The sequence below is a fragment of the Schistocerca serialis genome, chromosome 7, assembly GCF_023864345.2.
Source record: "Schistocerca serialis cubense isolate TAMUIC-IGC-003099 chromosome 7, iqSchSeri2.2, whole genome shotgun sequence".
In the NCBI taxonomy this organism is placed as follows: domain Eukaryota; kingdom Metazoa; phylum Arthropoda; class Insecta; order Orthoptera; family Acrididae; genus Schistocerca; species Schistocerca serialis.
In genome coordinates, this window is record NC_064644.1 from 603,520,690 (window position 1) to 603,533,314 (window position 12,625).

General features: G+C 48.8%; 22 non-coding genes across 22 annotated transcripts; all 22 read right to left on the reverse strand.

The window, feature by feature from the left end:
* Positions 1 to 135: 135 nt before the first annotated feature.
* On the reverse strand, positions 136 to 208 carry Trnaq-uug (transfer RNA glutamine (anticodon UUG)). Its single transcript has one exon. It is a non-coding gene; the product is annotated as a tRNA-Gln (tRNA).
* Positions 209 to 2,189: 1,981 nt separating this feature from the next.
* On the reverse strand, positions 2,190 to 2,261 carry Trnat-agu (transfer RNA threonine (anticodon AGU)). The gene has a single exon. It is a non-coding gene; the product is annotated as a tRNA-Thr (tRNA).
* Positions 2,262 to 2,582: 321 nt separating this feature from the next.
* Positions 2,583 to 2,655, reverse strand: Trnak-cuu (transfer RNA lysine (anticodon CUU)). Its single transcript has one exon. It is a non-coding gene; the product is annotated as a tRNA-Lys (tRNA).
* Positions 2,656 to 3,094: 439 nt separating this feature from the next.
* Positions 3,095 to 3,167, reverse strand: Trnaq-uug (transfer RNA glutamine (anticodon UUG)). Its single transcript has one exon. It is a non-coding gene; the product is annotated as a tRNA-Gln (tRNA).
* Positions 3,168 to 3,715: 548 nt separating this feature from the next.
* Positions 3,716 to 3,787, reverse strand: Trnat-agu (transfer RNA threonine (anticodon AGU)). The gene has a single exon. It is a non-coding gene; the product is annotated as a tRNA-Thr (tRNA).
* A 321-nt stretch (positions 3,788 to 4,108) lies between these two features.
* Positions 4,109 to 4,181, reverse strand: Trnak-cuu (transfer RNA lysine (anticodon CUU)). Its single transcript has one exon. It is a non-coding gene; the product is annotated as a tRNA-Lys (tRNA).
* Positions 4,182 to 4,620: 439 nt separating this feature from the next.
* On the reverse strand, positions 4,621 to 4,693 carry Trnaq-uug (transfer RNA glutamine (anticodon UUG)). The gene has a single exon. It is a non-coding gene; the product is annotated as a tRNA-Gln (tRNA).
* Positions 4,694 to 5,232: 539 nt separating this feature from the next.
* Trnat-agu (transfer RNA threonine (anticodon AGU)) lies at positions 5,233 to 5,304 on the reverse strand. Its single transcript has one exon. It is a non-coding gene; the product is annotated as a tRNA-Thr (tRNA).
* A 321-nt stretch (positions 5,305 to 5,625) lies between these two features.
* On the reverse strand, positions 5,626 to 5,698 carry Trnak-cuu (transfer RNA lysine (anticodon CUU)). The gene has a single exon. It is a non-coding gene; the product is annotated as a tRNA-Lys (tRNA).
* Positions 5,699 to 6,137: 439 nt separating this feature from the next.
* Positions 6,138 to 6,210, reverse strand: Trnaq-uug (transfer RNA glutamine (anticodon UUG)). The gene has a single exon. It is a non-coding gene; the product is annotated as a tRNA-Gln (tRNA).
* Positions 6,211 to 6,758: 548 nt separating this feature from the next.
* On the reverse strand, positions 6,759 to 6,830 carry Trnat-agu (transfer RNA threonine (anticodon AGU)). Its single transcript has one exon. It is a non-coding gene; the product is annotated as a tRNA-Thr (tRNA).
* Positions 6,831 to 7,151: 321 nt separating this feature from the next.
* Trnak-cuu (transfer RNA lysine (anticodon CUU)) lies at positions 7,152 to 7,224 on the reverse strand. Its single transcript has one exon. It is a non-coding gene; the product is annotated as a tRNA-Lys (tRNA).
* Positions 7,225 to 7,663: 439 nt separating this feature from the next.
* Positions 7,664 to 7,736, reverse strand: Trnaq-uug (transfer RNA glutamine (anticodon UUG)). The gene has a single exon. It is a non-coding gene; the product is annotated as a tRNA-Gln (tRNA).
* A 536-nt stretch (positions 7,737 to 8,272) lies between these two features.
* On the reverse strand, positions 8,273 to 8,344 carry Trnat-agu (transfer RNA threonine (anticodon AGU)). Its single transcript has one exon. It is a non-coding gene; the product is annotated as a tRNA-Thr (tRNA).
* Positions 8,345 to 8,665: 321 nt separating this feature from the next.
* On the reverse strand, positions 8,666 to 8,738 carry Trnak-cuu (transfer RNA lysine (anticodon CUU)). Its single transcript has one exon. It is a non-coding gene; the product is annotated as a tRNA-Lys (tRNA).
* A 439-nt stretch (positions 8,739 to 9,177) lies between these two features.
* Trnaq-uug (transfer RNA glutamine (anticodon UUG)) lies at positions 9,178 to 9,250 on the reverse strand. The gene has a single exon. It is a non-coding gene; the product is annotated as a tRNA-Gln (tRNA).
* Positions 9,251 to 9,792: 542 nt separating this feature from the next.
* On the reverse strand, positions 9,793 to 9,864 carry Trnat-agu (transfer RNA threonine (anticodon AGU)). Its single transcript has one exon. It is a non-coding gene; the product is annotated as a tRNA-Thr (tRNA).
* A 321-nt stretch (positions 9,865 to 10,185) lies between these two features.
* Trnak-cuu (transfer RNA lysine (anticodon CUU)) lies at positions 10,186 to 10,258 on the reverse strand. The gene has a single exon. It is a non-coding gene; the product is annotated as a tRNA-Lys (tRNA).
* A 439-nt stretch (positions 10,259 to 10,697) lies between these two features.
* Trnar-ucg (transfer RNA arginine (anticodon UCG)) lies at positions 10,698 to 10,770 on the reverse strand. Its single transcript has one exon. It is a non-coding gene; the product is annotated as a tRNA-Arg (tRNA).
* A 542-nt stretch (positions 10,771 to 11,312) lies between these two features.
* Positions 11,313 to 11,384, reverse strand: Trnat-agu (transfer RNA threonine (anticodon AGU)). The gene has a single exon. It is a non-coding gene; the product is annotated as a tRNA-Thr (tRNA).
* A 321-nt stretch (positions 11,385 to 11,705) lies between these two features.
* Trnak-cuu (transfer RNA lysine (anticodon CUU)) lies at positions 11,706 to 11,778 on the reverse strand. Its single transcript has one exon. It is a non-coding gene; the product is annotated as a tRNA-Lys (tRNA).
* A 439-nt stretch (positions 11,779 to 12,217) lies between these two features.
* Positions 12,218 to 12,290, reverse strand: Trnaq-uug (transfer RNA glutamine (anticodon UUG)). The gene has a single exon. It is a non-coding gene; the product is annotated as a tRNA-Gln (tRNA).
* Between the last annotated feature and the right edge of the window lie 335 nt (positions 12,291 to 12,625).

Genomic DNA, 12,625 nt, shown 5'->3' on the forward strand with positions numbered 1-12,625 from the left:
CCCCTTGTCTTGCTTGTGCTTCAGGTAGACGCCGGTTTGCAGCCAGGAAGCGGGCAGGAGCAACTTTCAACTAGTTTTGTAGCACTCAAACAACACAGTAAAACAGCATGCATCTTTTGCAGAACTGGAAAAAGTCGAACGTGACAGGATTCGAACCTGCAATCTTCGGATCCAAAGTCCGACGCCTTATCCATTAGGCCACACGGTCACTGGCGCAATGTGCTTCCCCACACACACCTCATTTTCGCCATTTGTACGCTTGCTGGAATGAATTTCCCATCTTTGACGCAATTCTCAATCTCCAATTTCAGTACTAAAAATGCGACGCTACTTCTTGCTGTGTCCCATCGCAAGTTACATTCAAGCCCTTATGACGCTGATCAAACAAGAGGTTGCAAATCAGCTTCAATCGCTTACTGCCATCTCAGTCGGTTGCAGAAGGTACCTCACCATATGTCATACAATGGCGAGTTGCCGCTATTACCAAAGCGGCGGCGGCGCCGACGACGACGACAGCCGCGAGGGTCTCTACCAGGGGTAGAAATTACTTCACAAGAACTAAGTATTTCACGTCGGCACTCTCCGGAGACTGCCAAAAGCAGCAGTTTTTTTTTTTTTTTTACTTTATTGTTATTTTAAAACCTGTACAATTCAGGCAGGCTGGCAGCGGCACACTACGCCGCTCTTCAGCCATAGCGTTTTACAAGAGTATGAAACATGGTGAATGACAATGAACAAAGTGATGGGCAAAACAGAGAGGTCACAGAGACATAAAAAACACGGAGTCGTTCACATGTGACGATAACAACACTGAAAACACGTTGGCACGGCGCACAAAACACTGGTGAGTCCGACGGCACAAGTGAACGTAGGAGTGGGACGGCGGACACCAAAAACACTATATGACGTCACACACACGAAGCACAAAAGGCGACGATCTCCGGCGCGCGAATGTTCACTATACGTGTGCGAGTCCGGGGACCTGCCAAGAGAGGAGGAGGAGGAAGGGGAGTGGGAGAGCGAGAGGGGAGAGCAGAGATGCGACGGGCAGGGGAGATAGGGGGAGGGAGGAAGGGGGAGAGGAAGCCCAGGGGAAGAGGGGGAAGGGAGGGGACAGGGAGATGGAAAAAGAAGGGAAGAGAAGAGAAGGGAGGGAGGGTGCCGAAAGGAAAGGACACGGGAAGTGGCGGGTGGGGCAGGGTCAAAGTTGATAGGAGGGGTAGATGGAGGGGACGAGGACATCATCAGGGAGAGGGAGCCGGCGGAAGCCACCTTGGGAGAGGGCATGGAGGGTGGAGAGATGGAGACCGGGTGGGACGTGCGAATACAGGCGCGGCAGCGGGCGGGGGTGGGAGAGGAGTGGGGAAACGAGCGGGTGAGGAGGATCAAGTTTACGTGAGGTGTACAGGATACGAATCCTTTCAAGGAAAAGGAGGAGGTGGGGGAAGGGGATGGGATCATACAGGATCCACGTGGGGGAGGGGAGACGGATGCGATAGGCAAGGCGGAGAGCATGGCGTTCAAGGATTTGGAGGGATTTATAGAAGGTAGGGTGGGCGGAGATCCAGGCTGGATGGGCGTAACAAAGGATGGGGCGGATGAGGGATTTATAGGTGTGGAGGATTGTGGAGGGGTCCAGACCCCACGTGCGGCCGGAAAGGAGCTTGAGGAGACGGAGTCGGGAATGTGCGTTGGCTTGGATTGTCTGGAGATGGGGAGTCCAGGAGAGGCGACGGTCGAGGGTGACGCCAAGGTACTTAAGGGTGGGAGTGAGGGCGATAGGACGGCCATAGACGGTGAGATAGAAATCAAGGAGGCGGAAGGAAGGGGTGGTTTTGCCTACAATGATCGCCTGGGTTTTGGAGGGATTGACCTTGAGCAACCACTGGTTGCACCAAGCGGTGAACCGGTCAAGATGGGATTGAAGAAGGCGTTGGGAGCGTTGCAGGGTGGGGGCAAGGGCGAGGAAGGCGGTGTCATCGGCAAACTGGAGGAGGTGGACGGGGGGCGACGGCGGCGGCATGTCCGCCGTAAAGCAGCAGTTTCTGGTGCCTACTTTAATAGCACCTTTCGCACTTTTCATTTGCGAGAGAATTTCTTAAATACCGCACCCATTCATAATTTTTTTTTTATTCTTGACCGCTTTTTTCGAAAGGGCTACGGTAGAAGGGGCTGTTACAAAATTCGTTTGCCTCCTGTGAGGATCGAACTCACGACCTCTGGTTTACTAGACCAGCGCTCTGCCACTGAGCTAAGGAGGCGCCGCCTAGTGCACTTTTCGGGTACTTTATTCTAATGGAGTAGTGAATCGGAGCCCTTCAGCTGGAAACGCACCGCATTAGCGACCATTATTTGTATTTAGTTAGCACAGCTGCTGCTTTCCTACACATCTCACACGATATCGATGTACACCTAAAATTCCAAAACAACACATTTATTTCATTTCAGAGTTACTTTCAGCTTCAAAAACCATTCCTCTGATATTCATACGAAGCTAGGCATCGTCGTAACCCGTTACGTTTATTACGCAAGGCTCACGAGAGGGGCGCAGGTTGCATGCGCGTAGACACAAAATTTTGCGCCGCCCAGCGTGGGGCTCGAACCCACGACCCTGAGATTAAGAGTCTCATGCTCTACCGACTGAGCTAGCCGGGCTCCACACAACGCGTTACGAGCCATACAATACTTATGGGACCTGCGACCATCTATGGAAGGCCCTTTTCACTACAGCTTGTTTCCTGCTGCCACAAACGAGCTACAATCCTATTCAATGAAAAATTGTCTCCGAAAGGAATCAAATCTACTTGAAATGATACGTGGCTATCAGCACCGTTATTCAACACACATGCTCGACTGTGCTCAGACGCCTGTGGCGTAGATCTTGGGTCCTGAATCAGACGCAGTAGTTCCAACAAAAACTCTCCTGATCGGCACAGTGCCGAAAATTTCGCTACAGAACCCCCTTGTCTTGCTTGTGCTTCAGGTAGACGCCGGTTTGCAGCCAGGGAGCGGGCAGGAGCAACTTTCAACTAGTTTTGTAGTACTCAAACAACACAGTAAAACAGCATGCATCTTTTGCAGAACTGGAAAAAGTCGACCGTGACAGGATTCGAACCTGCAATCTTCGGATCCAAAGTCCGACGCCTTATCCATTAGGCCACACGGTCACTGGCGCAATGTGCTTACCCACACACACCTCATTTTCGCCATTTGTGCGCTTGCCGGAATGAATTTCCCATCTTTGACGCAATTCTCCATCTCCAATTTCAGTACTAAAAATGCGACGCTACTTCTTGCTGTGTCCCATCGCAAGTTACATTCAAGCCCTTATGACGCTGATCAAACAAGAGGTTGCAAATCAGCTTCAATCGCTTACTGCCATCTCAGTCGGTTGCAGAAGGTACCTCACCATATGTCATACAATGGCGAGTTGCCGCTATTACCAAAGCGGCGGCGGCGCCGACGACGACGACGACGACAGCCGCGAGGGTCTCTACCAGGGGTAGAAATTACTTCACAAGAACTAAGTATTTCACGTCGGCATTCTCCAGAGACTGCCAAAAGCAGCAGTTTCTGGTGCCTACTTTAATAGCACCTTTCGCACTTTTCATTAGCGAGAGAATTTCTTAAATACCGCACCCATTCATAATTTTTTTTATTCTTGACCGCTTTTTTCGAAAGGGCTACGGTAGAAGGGGCTGTTACAAAATTCGTTTGCCTCCTGTGAGGATCGAACTCACGACCTCTGGTTTACTAGACCAGCGCTCTGCCACTGAGCTAAGGAGGCGCCGCCTAGTGCACTTTTCGGGTACTTTATTCTAATGGAGTAGTGAATCGGAGCCCTTCAGCTGGAAACGCACCGCATTAGCGACCATTATTTGTATTTAGTTAGCACAGCTGCTCCTTTCCTACACATCTCACACGATATCGATGTACACCTAAAATTCCAAAACAACACATTTATTTCATTTCAGAGTTACTTTCAGCTTCAAAAACCATTCCTCTGATATTCATACGAAGCTAGGCATCGTCGTAACCCGTTACGTTTATTACGCAAGGCTCACGAGAGGGGCGCAGGTTGCATGCGCGTAGACACAAAATTTTGCGCCGCCCAGCGTGGGGCTCGAACCCACGACCCTGAGATTAAGAGTCTCATGCTCTACCGACTGAGCTAGCCGGGCTCCACACAACGCGTTACGAGCCATACAATACTTATGGGACCTGCGACCATCTATGGAAGGCCCTTTTCACTAGAGCTTGTTTCCTGCTGCCACAAACGAGCTACAATCCTATTCAATGAAAAATTGTCTCCGAAAGGAATCAAATCTACTTGAAATGATACGTGGCTATCAGCACCGTTATTCAACACACATGCTCGACTGTGCGCAGACGCCTGTGGCGTAGATCTTGGGTCCTGAATCAGACGCAGTAGTTCCAACAAAAACTCTCCTGATCGGCACAGTGCCGAAAATTTCGCTACAGAACCCCCTTGTCTTGCTTGTGCTTCAGGTAGACGCCGGTTTGCAGCCAGGAAGCGGGCAGGAGCAACTTTCAACTAGTTTTGTAGTACTCAAACAACACAGTAAAACAGCATGCATCTTTTGCAGAACTGGAAAAAGTCGACCGTGACAAGATTCGAACCTGCAATCTTCGGATCCAAAGTCCGACGCCTTATCCATTAGGCCACACGGTCACTGGCGCAATGTGCTTACCCACACACACCTCATTTTCGCCATTTGTGCGCTTGCCGGAATGAATTTCCCATCTTTGACGCAATTCTCCATCTCCAATTTCAGTACTAAAAATGCGACGCTACTTCTTGCTGTGTCCCATCGCAAGTTACATTCAAGCCCTTATGACGCTGATCAAACAAGAGGTTGCAAATCAGCTTCAATCGCTTACTGCCATCTCAGTCGGTTGCAGAAGGTACCTCACCATATGTCATACAATGGCGAGTTGCCGCTATTACCAAAGCGGTGGCGGCGCCGACGACGACAGCCGCGAGGGTCTCTACCAGGGGTAGAAATTACTTCACAAGAACTAAGTATTTCACGTCGGCATTCTCCAGAGACTGCCAAAAGCAGCAGTTTCTGGTGCCTACTTTAATAGCACCTTTCGCACTTTTCATTTGCGAGAGAATTTCTTAAATACCGCACCCATTCATAATTTTTTTTATTCTTGACCGCTTTTTTCGAAAGGGCTACGGTAGAAGGGGCTGTTACAAAATTCGTTTGCCTCCTGTGAGGATCGAACTCACGACCTCTGGTTTACTAGACCAGCGCTCTGCCACTGAGCTAAGGAGGCGCCGCCTAGTGCACTTTTCGGGTACTTTATTCTAATGGAGTAGTGAATCGGAGCCCTTCAGCTGGAAACGCACCGCATTAGCGACCATTATTTGTATTTAGTTAGCACAGCTGCTCCTTTCCTACACATCTCACACGATATCGAAGTAGACCTAAATTTCCAAAACAACACATTTATTTCATTTCAGAGTTACTTTCAGCTTCAAAAACCATTCCTCTGATATTCATACAAAGCTAGGCATCGTCGTAACCCGTTACGTTTATTACGCAAGGCTCACGAGAGGGGCGCAGGTTGCATGCGCGTAGACACAAAATTTTGCGCCGCCCAGCGTGGGGCTCGAACCCACGACCCTGAGATTAAGAGTCTCATGCTCTACCGACTGAGCTAGCCGGGCTCCACACAACGCGTTACGAGCCATACAATACTTATGGGACCTGCGACCATCTATGGAAGGCCTTTTTCACTACAGCTTGTTTCCTGCTGCCACAAACGAGCTACAATCCTATTCAATGAAAAATTGTCTCCGAAAGGAATCAAGTCTACTTGAAATGATACGTGGCTATCAGCACCGTTATTCAACACACATGCTCGACTGTGCGCAGACGCCTGTGGCGTAGCTCTTGGGTCCTGAATCAGACGCAGTAGTTCCAACAAAAACTCTCCTGATCGGCACAGTGCCGAAAATTTCGCTACAGAACCCCCTTGTCTTGCTTGTGCTTCAGGTAGACGCCGGTTTGCAGCCAGGAAGCGGGCAGGAGCAACTTTCAACTAGTTTTGTAGTACTCAAACAACACAGTAAAACAGCATGCATCTTTTGCAGAACTGGAAAAAGTCGACCGTGACAGGATTCGAACCTGCAATCTTCGGATCCAAAGTCCGACGCCTTATCCATTAGGCCACACGGTCACTGGCGCAATGTGCTTACCCACACACACCTCATTTTCGCCATTTGTGCGCTTGCCGGAATGAATTTCCCATCTTTGACGCAATTCTCCATCTCCAATTTCAGTACTAAAAATGCGACGCTACTTCTTGCTGTGTCCCATCGCAAGTTACATTCAAGCCCTTATGACGCTCATCAAACAAGAGGTTGCAAATCAGCTTCAATCGCTTACTGCCATCTCAGTCGGTTGCAGAAGGTACCTCACCATATGTCATACAATGGCGAGTTGCCGCTATTACCAAAGCGGCGGCGGCGCCGCCGACGACGACGACGACAGCCGCGAGGGTCTCTACCAGGGGTAGAAATTACTTCACAAGAACTAAGTATTTCACGTCGGCATTCTCCAGAGACTGCCAAAAGCAGCAGTTTCTGGTGCCTACTTTAATAGCACCTTTCGCACTTTTCATTTGCGAGAGAATTTCTTAAATACCGCACCCATTCATAATTTTTTTTATTCTTGACCGCTTTTTTCGAAAGGCCTACGGTAGAAGGGGCTGTTACAAAATTCGTTTGCCTCCTGTGAGGATCGAACTCACGACCTCTGGTTTACTAGAACAGCGCTCAGCCACTGAGCTAAGGAGGCGCCGCCTAGTGCACTTTTCGGGTACTTTATTCTAATGGAGTAGTGAATCGGAGCCCTTCAGCTGGAAACGCACCGCATTAGCGACCATTATTTGTATTTAGTTAGCACAGCTGCTCCTTTCCTACACATCTCACACGATATCGATGTACACCTAAAATTCCAAAACAACACATTTATTTCATTTCAGAGTTACTTTCAGCTTCAAAAACCATTCCTCTGATATTCATACGAAGCTAGGCATCGTCGTAACCCGTTACGTTTATTACGCAAGGCTCACGAGAGGGGCGCAGGTTGCATGCGCGTAGACACAAAATTTTGCGCCGCCCAGCGTGGGGCTCGAACCCACGACCCTGAGATTAAGAGTCTCATGCTCTACCGACTGAGCTAGCCGGGCTCCACACAACGCGTTACGAGCCATACAATACTTATGGGACCTGCGACCATCTATGGAAGGCCCTTTTCACTACAGCTTGTTTCCTGCTGCCACAAACGAGCTACAATCCTATTCAATGAAAAATTGTCTCCGAAAGGAATCAAATCTACTTGAAATGATACGTGGCTATCAGCACCGTTATTCAACACACATGCTCGACTGTGCGCAGACGCCTGTGGCGTAGCTCTTGGGTCCTGAATCAGACGCAGTAGTTCCAACAAAAACTCTCCTGATCGGCACAGTGCCGAAAATTTCGCTACAGAACCCCCTTGTCTTGCTTGTGCTTCAGGTAGACGCCGGTTTGCAGCCAGGAAGCGGGCAGGAGCAACTTTCAACTAGTTTTGTAGTACTCAAACAACACAGTAAAACAGCATGCATCTTTTGCAGAACTGGAAAAAGTCGACCGTGACAGGATTCGAACCTGCAATCTTCGGATCCAAAGTCCGACGCCTTATCCATTAGGCCACACGGTCACTGGCGCAATGTGCTTACCCACACACACCTCATTTTCGCCATTTGTGCGCTTGCCGGAATGAATTTCCCATCTTTGACGCAATTCTCCATCTCCAATTTCAGTACTAAAAATGCGACGCTACTTCTTGCTGTGTCCCATCGCAAGTTACATTCAAGCCCTTATGACGCTGATCAAACAAGAGGTTGCAAATCAGCTTCAATCGCTTACTGCCATCTCAGTCGGTTGCAGAAGGTACCTCACCATATGTCATACAATGGCGAGTTGCCGCTATTACCAAAGCGGCGGCGGCGCCGACGACAGCCGCGAGGGTCTCTACCAGGGGTAGAAATTACTTCACAAGAACTAAGTATTTCACGTCGGCATTCTCCAGAGACTGCCAAAAGCAGCAGTTTCTGGTGCCTACTTTAATAGCACCTTTCGCACTTTTCATTTGCGAGAGAATTTCTTAAATAACGCAACCATTCATAATTTTTTTTATTCTTGACCGCTTTTTTCGAAAGGCCTACGGTAGAAGGGGCTGTTACAAAATTCGTTTGCCTCCTGTGAGGATCGAACTCACGACCTCTGGTTTACTAGAACAGCGCTCTGCCACTGAGCTAAGGAGGCGCCGCCTAGTGCACTTTTCGGGTACTTTATTCTAATGGAGTAGTGAATCGGAGCCCTTCAGCTGGAAACGCACCGCATTAGCGACCATTATTTGTATTTAGTTAGCACAGCTGCTCCTTTCCTACACATCTCACACGATATCGATGTACACCTAAAATTCCAAAACAACACATTTATTTCATTTCAGAGTTACTTTCAGCTTCAAAAACCATTCCTCTGATATTCATACGAAGCTAGGCATCGTCGTAACCCGTTACGTTTATTACGCAAGGCTCACGAGAGGGGCGCAGGTTGCATGCGCGTAGACACAAAATTTTGCGCCGCCCAGCGTGGGGCTCGAACCCACGACCCTGAGATTAAGAGTCTCATGCTCTACCGACTGAGCTAGCCGGGCTCCACACAACGCGTTACGAGCCATACAATACTTATGGGACCTGCGACCATCTATGGAAGGCCCTTTTCACTACAGCTTGTTTCCTGCTGCCACAAACGAGCTACAATCCTATTCAATGAAAAATTGTCTCCGAAAGGAATCAAATCTACTTGAAATGATACGTGGCTATCAGCACCGTTATTCAACACACATGCTCGACTGTGCGCAGACGCCTGTGGCGTAGCTCTTGGGTCCTGAATCAGACGCAGTAGTTCCAACAAAAACTCTCCTGATCGGCACAGTGCCGAAAATTTCGCTACAGAACCCCCTTGTCTTGCTTGTGCTTCAGGTAGACGCCGGTTTGCAGCCAGGAAGCGGGCAGGAGCAACTTTCAACTAGTTTTGTAGTACTCAAACAACACAGTAAAACAGCATGCATCTTTTGCAGAACTGGAAAAAGTCGACCGTGACAGGATTCGAACCTGCAATCTTCGGATCCAAAGTCCGACGCCTTATCCATTAGGCCACACGGTCACTGGCGCAATGTGCTTACCCACACACACCTCATTTTCGCCATTTGTGCGCTTGCCGGAATGAATTTCCCATCTTTGACGCAATTCTCCATCTCCAATTTCAGTACTAAAAATGCGACGCTACTTCTTGCTGTGTCCCATCGCAAGTTACATTCAAGCCCTTATGACGCTCATCAAACAAGAGGTTGCAAATCAGCTTCAATCGCTTACTGCCATCTCAGTCGGTTGCAGAAGGTACCTCACCATATGTCATACAATGGCGAGTTGCCGCTATTACCAAAGCGGCGGCGGCGCCGACGACGACGACAGCCGCGAGGGTCTCTACCAGGGGTAGAAATTACTTCACAAGAACTAAGTATTTCACGTCGGCATTCTCCAGAGACTGCCACAAGCAGCAGTTTCTGGTGCCTACTTTAATAGCACCTTTCGCACTTTTCATTTGCGAGAGAATTTCTTAAATACCGCACCCATTCATAATTTTTTTTATTCTTGACCGCTTTTTTCGAAAGGGCTACGGTAGAAGGGGCTGTTACAAAATTCGTTTGCCTCCTGTGAGGATCGAACTCACGACCTCTGGTTTACTAGAACAGCGCTCTGCCACTGAGCTAAGGAGGCGCCGCCTAGTGCACTTTTCGGGTACTTTATTATAATGGAGTAGTGAATCGGAGCCCTTCAGCTGGAAACGCACCGCATTAGCGACCATTATTTGTATTTAGTTAGCACAGCTGCTCCTTTCCTACACATCTCACACGATATCGATGTACACCTAAAATTCCAAAACAACACATTTATTTCATTTCAGAGTTACTTTCAGCTTCAAAAACCATTCCTCTGATATTCATACGAAGCTAGGCATCGTCATAACCTATTACGTTTATTGCGCAAGGCTCACGAGAGGGGCGCAGGTTGCATGCGCGTAGACACAAAATTTTGCGCCGCCCAGCGTGGGGCTCGAACCCACGACCCTGAGATTAAGAGTCTCATGCTCTACCGACTGAGATAGCCGGGCTCCACACAACGCGTTACGAGCCATACAATACTTATGGGACCTGCGACCATCTATGGAAGGCCCTTTTCACTACAGCTTGTTTCCTGCTGCCACAAACGAGCTACAATCCTATTCAATGAAAAATTGTCTCCGAAAGGAATCAAATCTACTTGAAATGATACGTGGCTATCAGCACCGTTATTCAACACACATGCTCGACTGTGCGCAGACGCCTGTGGCGTAGATCTTGGGTCCTGAATCAGACGCAGTAGTTCCAACAAAAACTCTCCTGATCGGCACAGTGCCGAAAATTTCGCTACAGAACCCCCTTGTCTTGCTTGTGCTTCAGGTAGACGCCGGTTTGCAGCCAGGAAGCGGGCAGGAGCAACTTTCTACTAGTTTTGTAGTACTCAAACAACACAGTAAAACAGCATGCATCTTTTGCAGAACTGGAAAAAGTCGACCGTAACAGGATTCGAACCTGCAATCTTCGGATCCGAAGTCCGACGCCTTATCCATTAGGCCACACGGTCACTGGCGCAATGTGCTTACCCACACACACCTCATTTTCGCCATTTGTGCGCTTGCCGGAATGAATTTCCCATCTTTGACGCAATTCTCCATCTCCAATTTCAGTACTAAAAATGCGACGCTACTTCTTGCTGTGTCCCATCGCAAGTTACATTCAAGCCCTTATGACGCTCATCAAACAAGAGGTTGCAAATCAGCTTCAATCGCTTACTGCCATCTCAGTCGGTTGCAGAAGGTACCTCACCATATGTCATACAATGGCGAGTTGCCGCTATTACCAAAGCGGCGGCGGCGCCGACGACGACGACAGCCGCGAGGGTCTCTACCAGGGGTAGAAATTACTTCACAAGAACTAAGTATTTCACGTCGGCATTCTCCAGAGACTGCCACAAGCAGCAGTTTCTGGTGCCTACTTTAATAGCACCTTTCGCACTTTTCATTTGCGAGAGAATTTCTTAAATACCGCACCCATTCATAATTTTTTTTATTCTTGACCGCTTTTTTCGAAAGGGCTACGGTAGAAGGGGCTGTTACAAAATTCGTTTGCCTCCTGTGAGGATCGAACTCACGACCTCTGGTTTACTAGAACAGCGCTCTGCCACTGAGCTAAGGAGGCGCCGCCTAGTGCACTTTTCGGGTACTTTATTCTAATGGAGTAGTGAATCGGAGCCCTTCAGCTGGAAACGCACCGCATTAGCGACCATTATTTGTATTTAGTTAGCACAGCTGCTCCTTTCCTACACATCTCACACGATATCGATGTACACCTAAAATTCCAAAACAACACATTTATTTCATTTCAGAGTTACTTTCAGCTTCAAAAACCATTCCTCTGATATTCATACGAAGCTAGGCATCGTCGTAACCCGTTACGTTTATTACGCAAGGCTCACGAGTGGGGCGCAGGTTGCATGCGCGTAGACACAAAATTTTGCGCCGCCCAGCGTGGGGCTCGAACCCACGACCCTGAGATTAAGAGTCTCATGCTCTACCGACTGAGCTAGCCGGGCTCCACACAATGCGTTACGAGCCATACAATACTTATGGGACCTGCGACCATCTATGGAAGGCCCTTTTCACTACAGCTTGTTTCCTGCTGCCACAAGCGAGCTTCAATCCTATTCAATGAAAAATTGTCTCCGAAAGGAATCAAATCTACTTGAAATGATACGTGGCTATCAGCACCGTTATTCAACACACATGCTCGACTGTGCGCAGACGCCTGTGGCGTAGATCTTGGGTCCTGAATCAGACGCAGTAGTTCCAACAAAAACTCTCCTGATCGGCACAGTGCCGAAAATTTCGCTACAGAACCCCCTTGTCTTGCTTGTGCTTCAGGTAGACGCCGGTTTGCAGCCAGGAAGCGGGCAGGAGCAACTTTCTACTAGTTTTGTAGTACTCAAACAACACAGTAAAACAGCATGCATCTTTTGCAGAACTGGAAAAAGTCGACCGTGACAGGATTCGAACCTGCAATCTTCGGATCCAAAGTCCGACGCCTTATCCATTAGGCCACACGGTCACTGGCGCAATGTGCTTACCCACACACACCTCATTTTCGCCATTTGTGCGCTTGCCGGAATGAATTTCCCATCTTTGACGCAATTCTCCATCTCCAATTTCAGTACTAAAAATGCGACGCTACTTCTTGCTGTGTCCCATCGCAAGTTACATTCAAGCCCTTATGACGCTGATCAAACAAGAGGTTGCAAATCAGCTTCAATCGCTTACTGCCATCTCAGTCGGTTGCAGAAGGTACCTCACCATATGTCATACAATGGCGAGTTGCCGCTATTACCAAAGCGGCGGCGGCGCCGACGACGACGACAGCCGCGAGGGTCTCTACCAGGGGTAGAA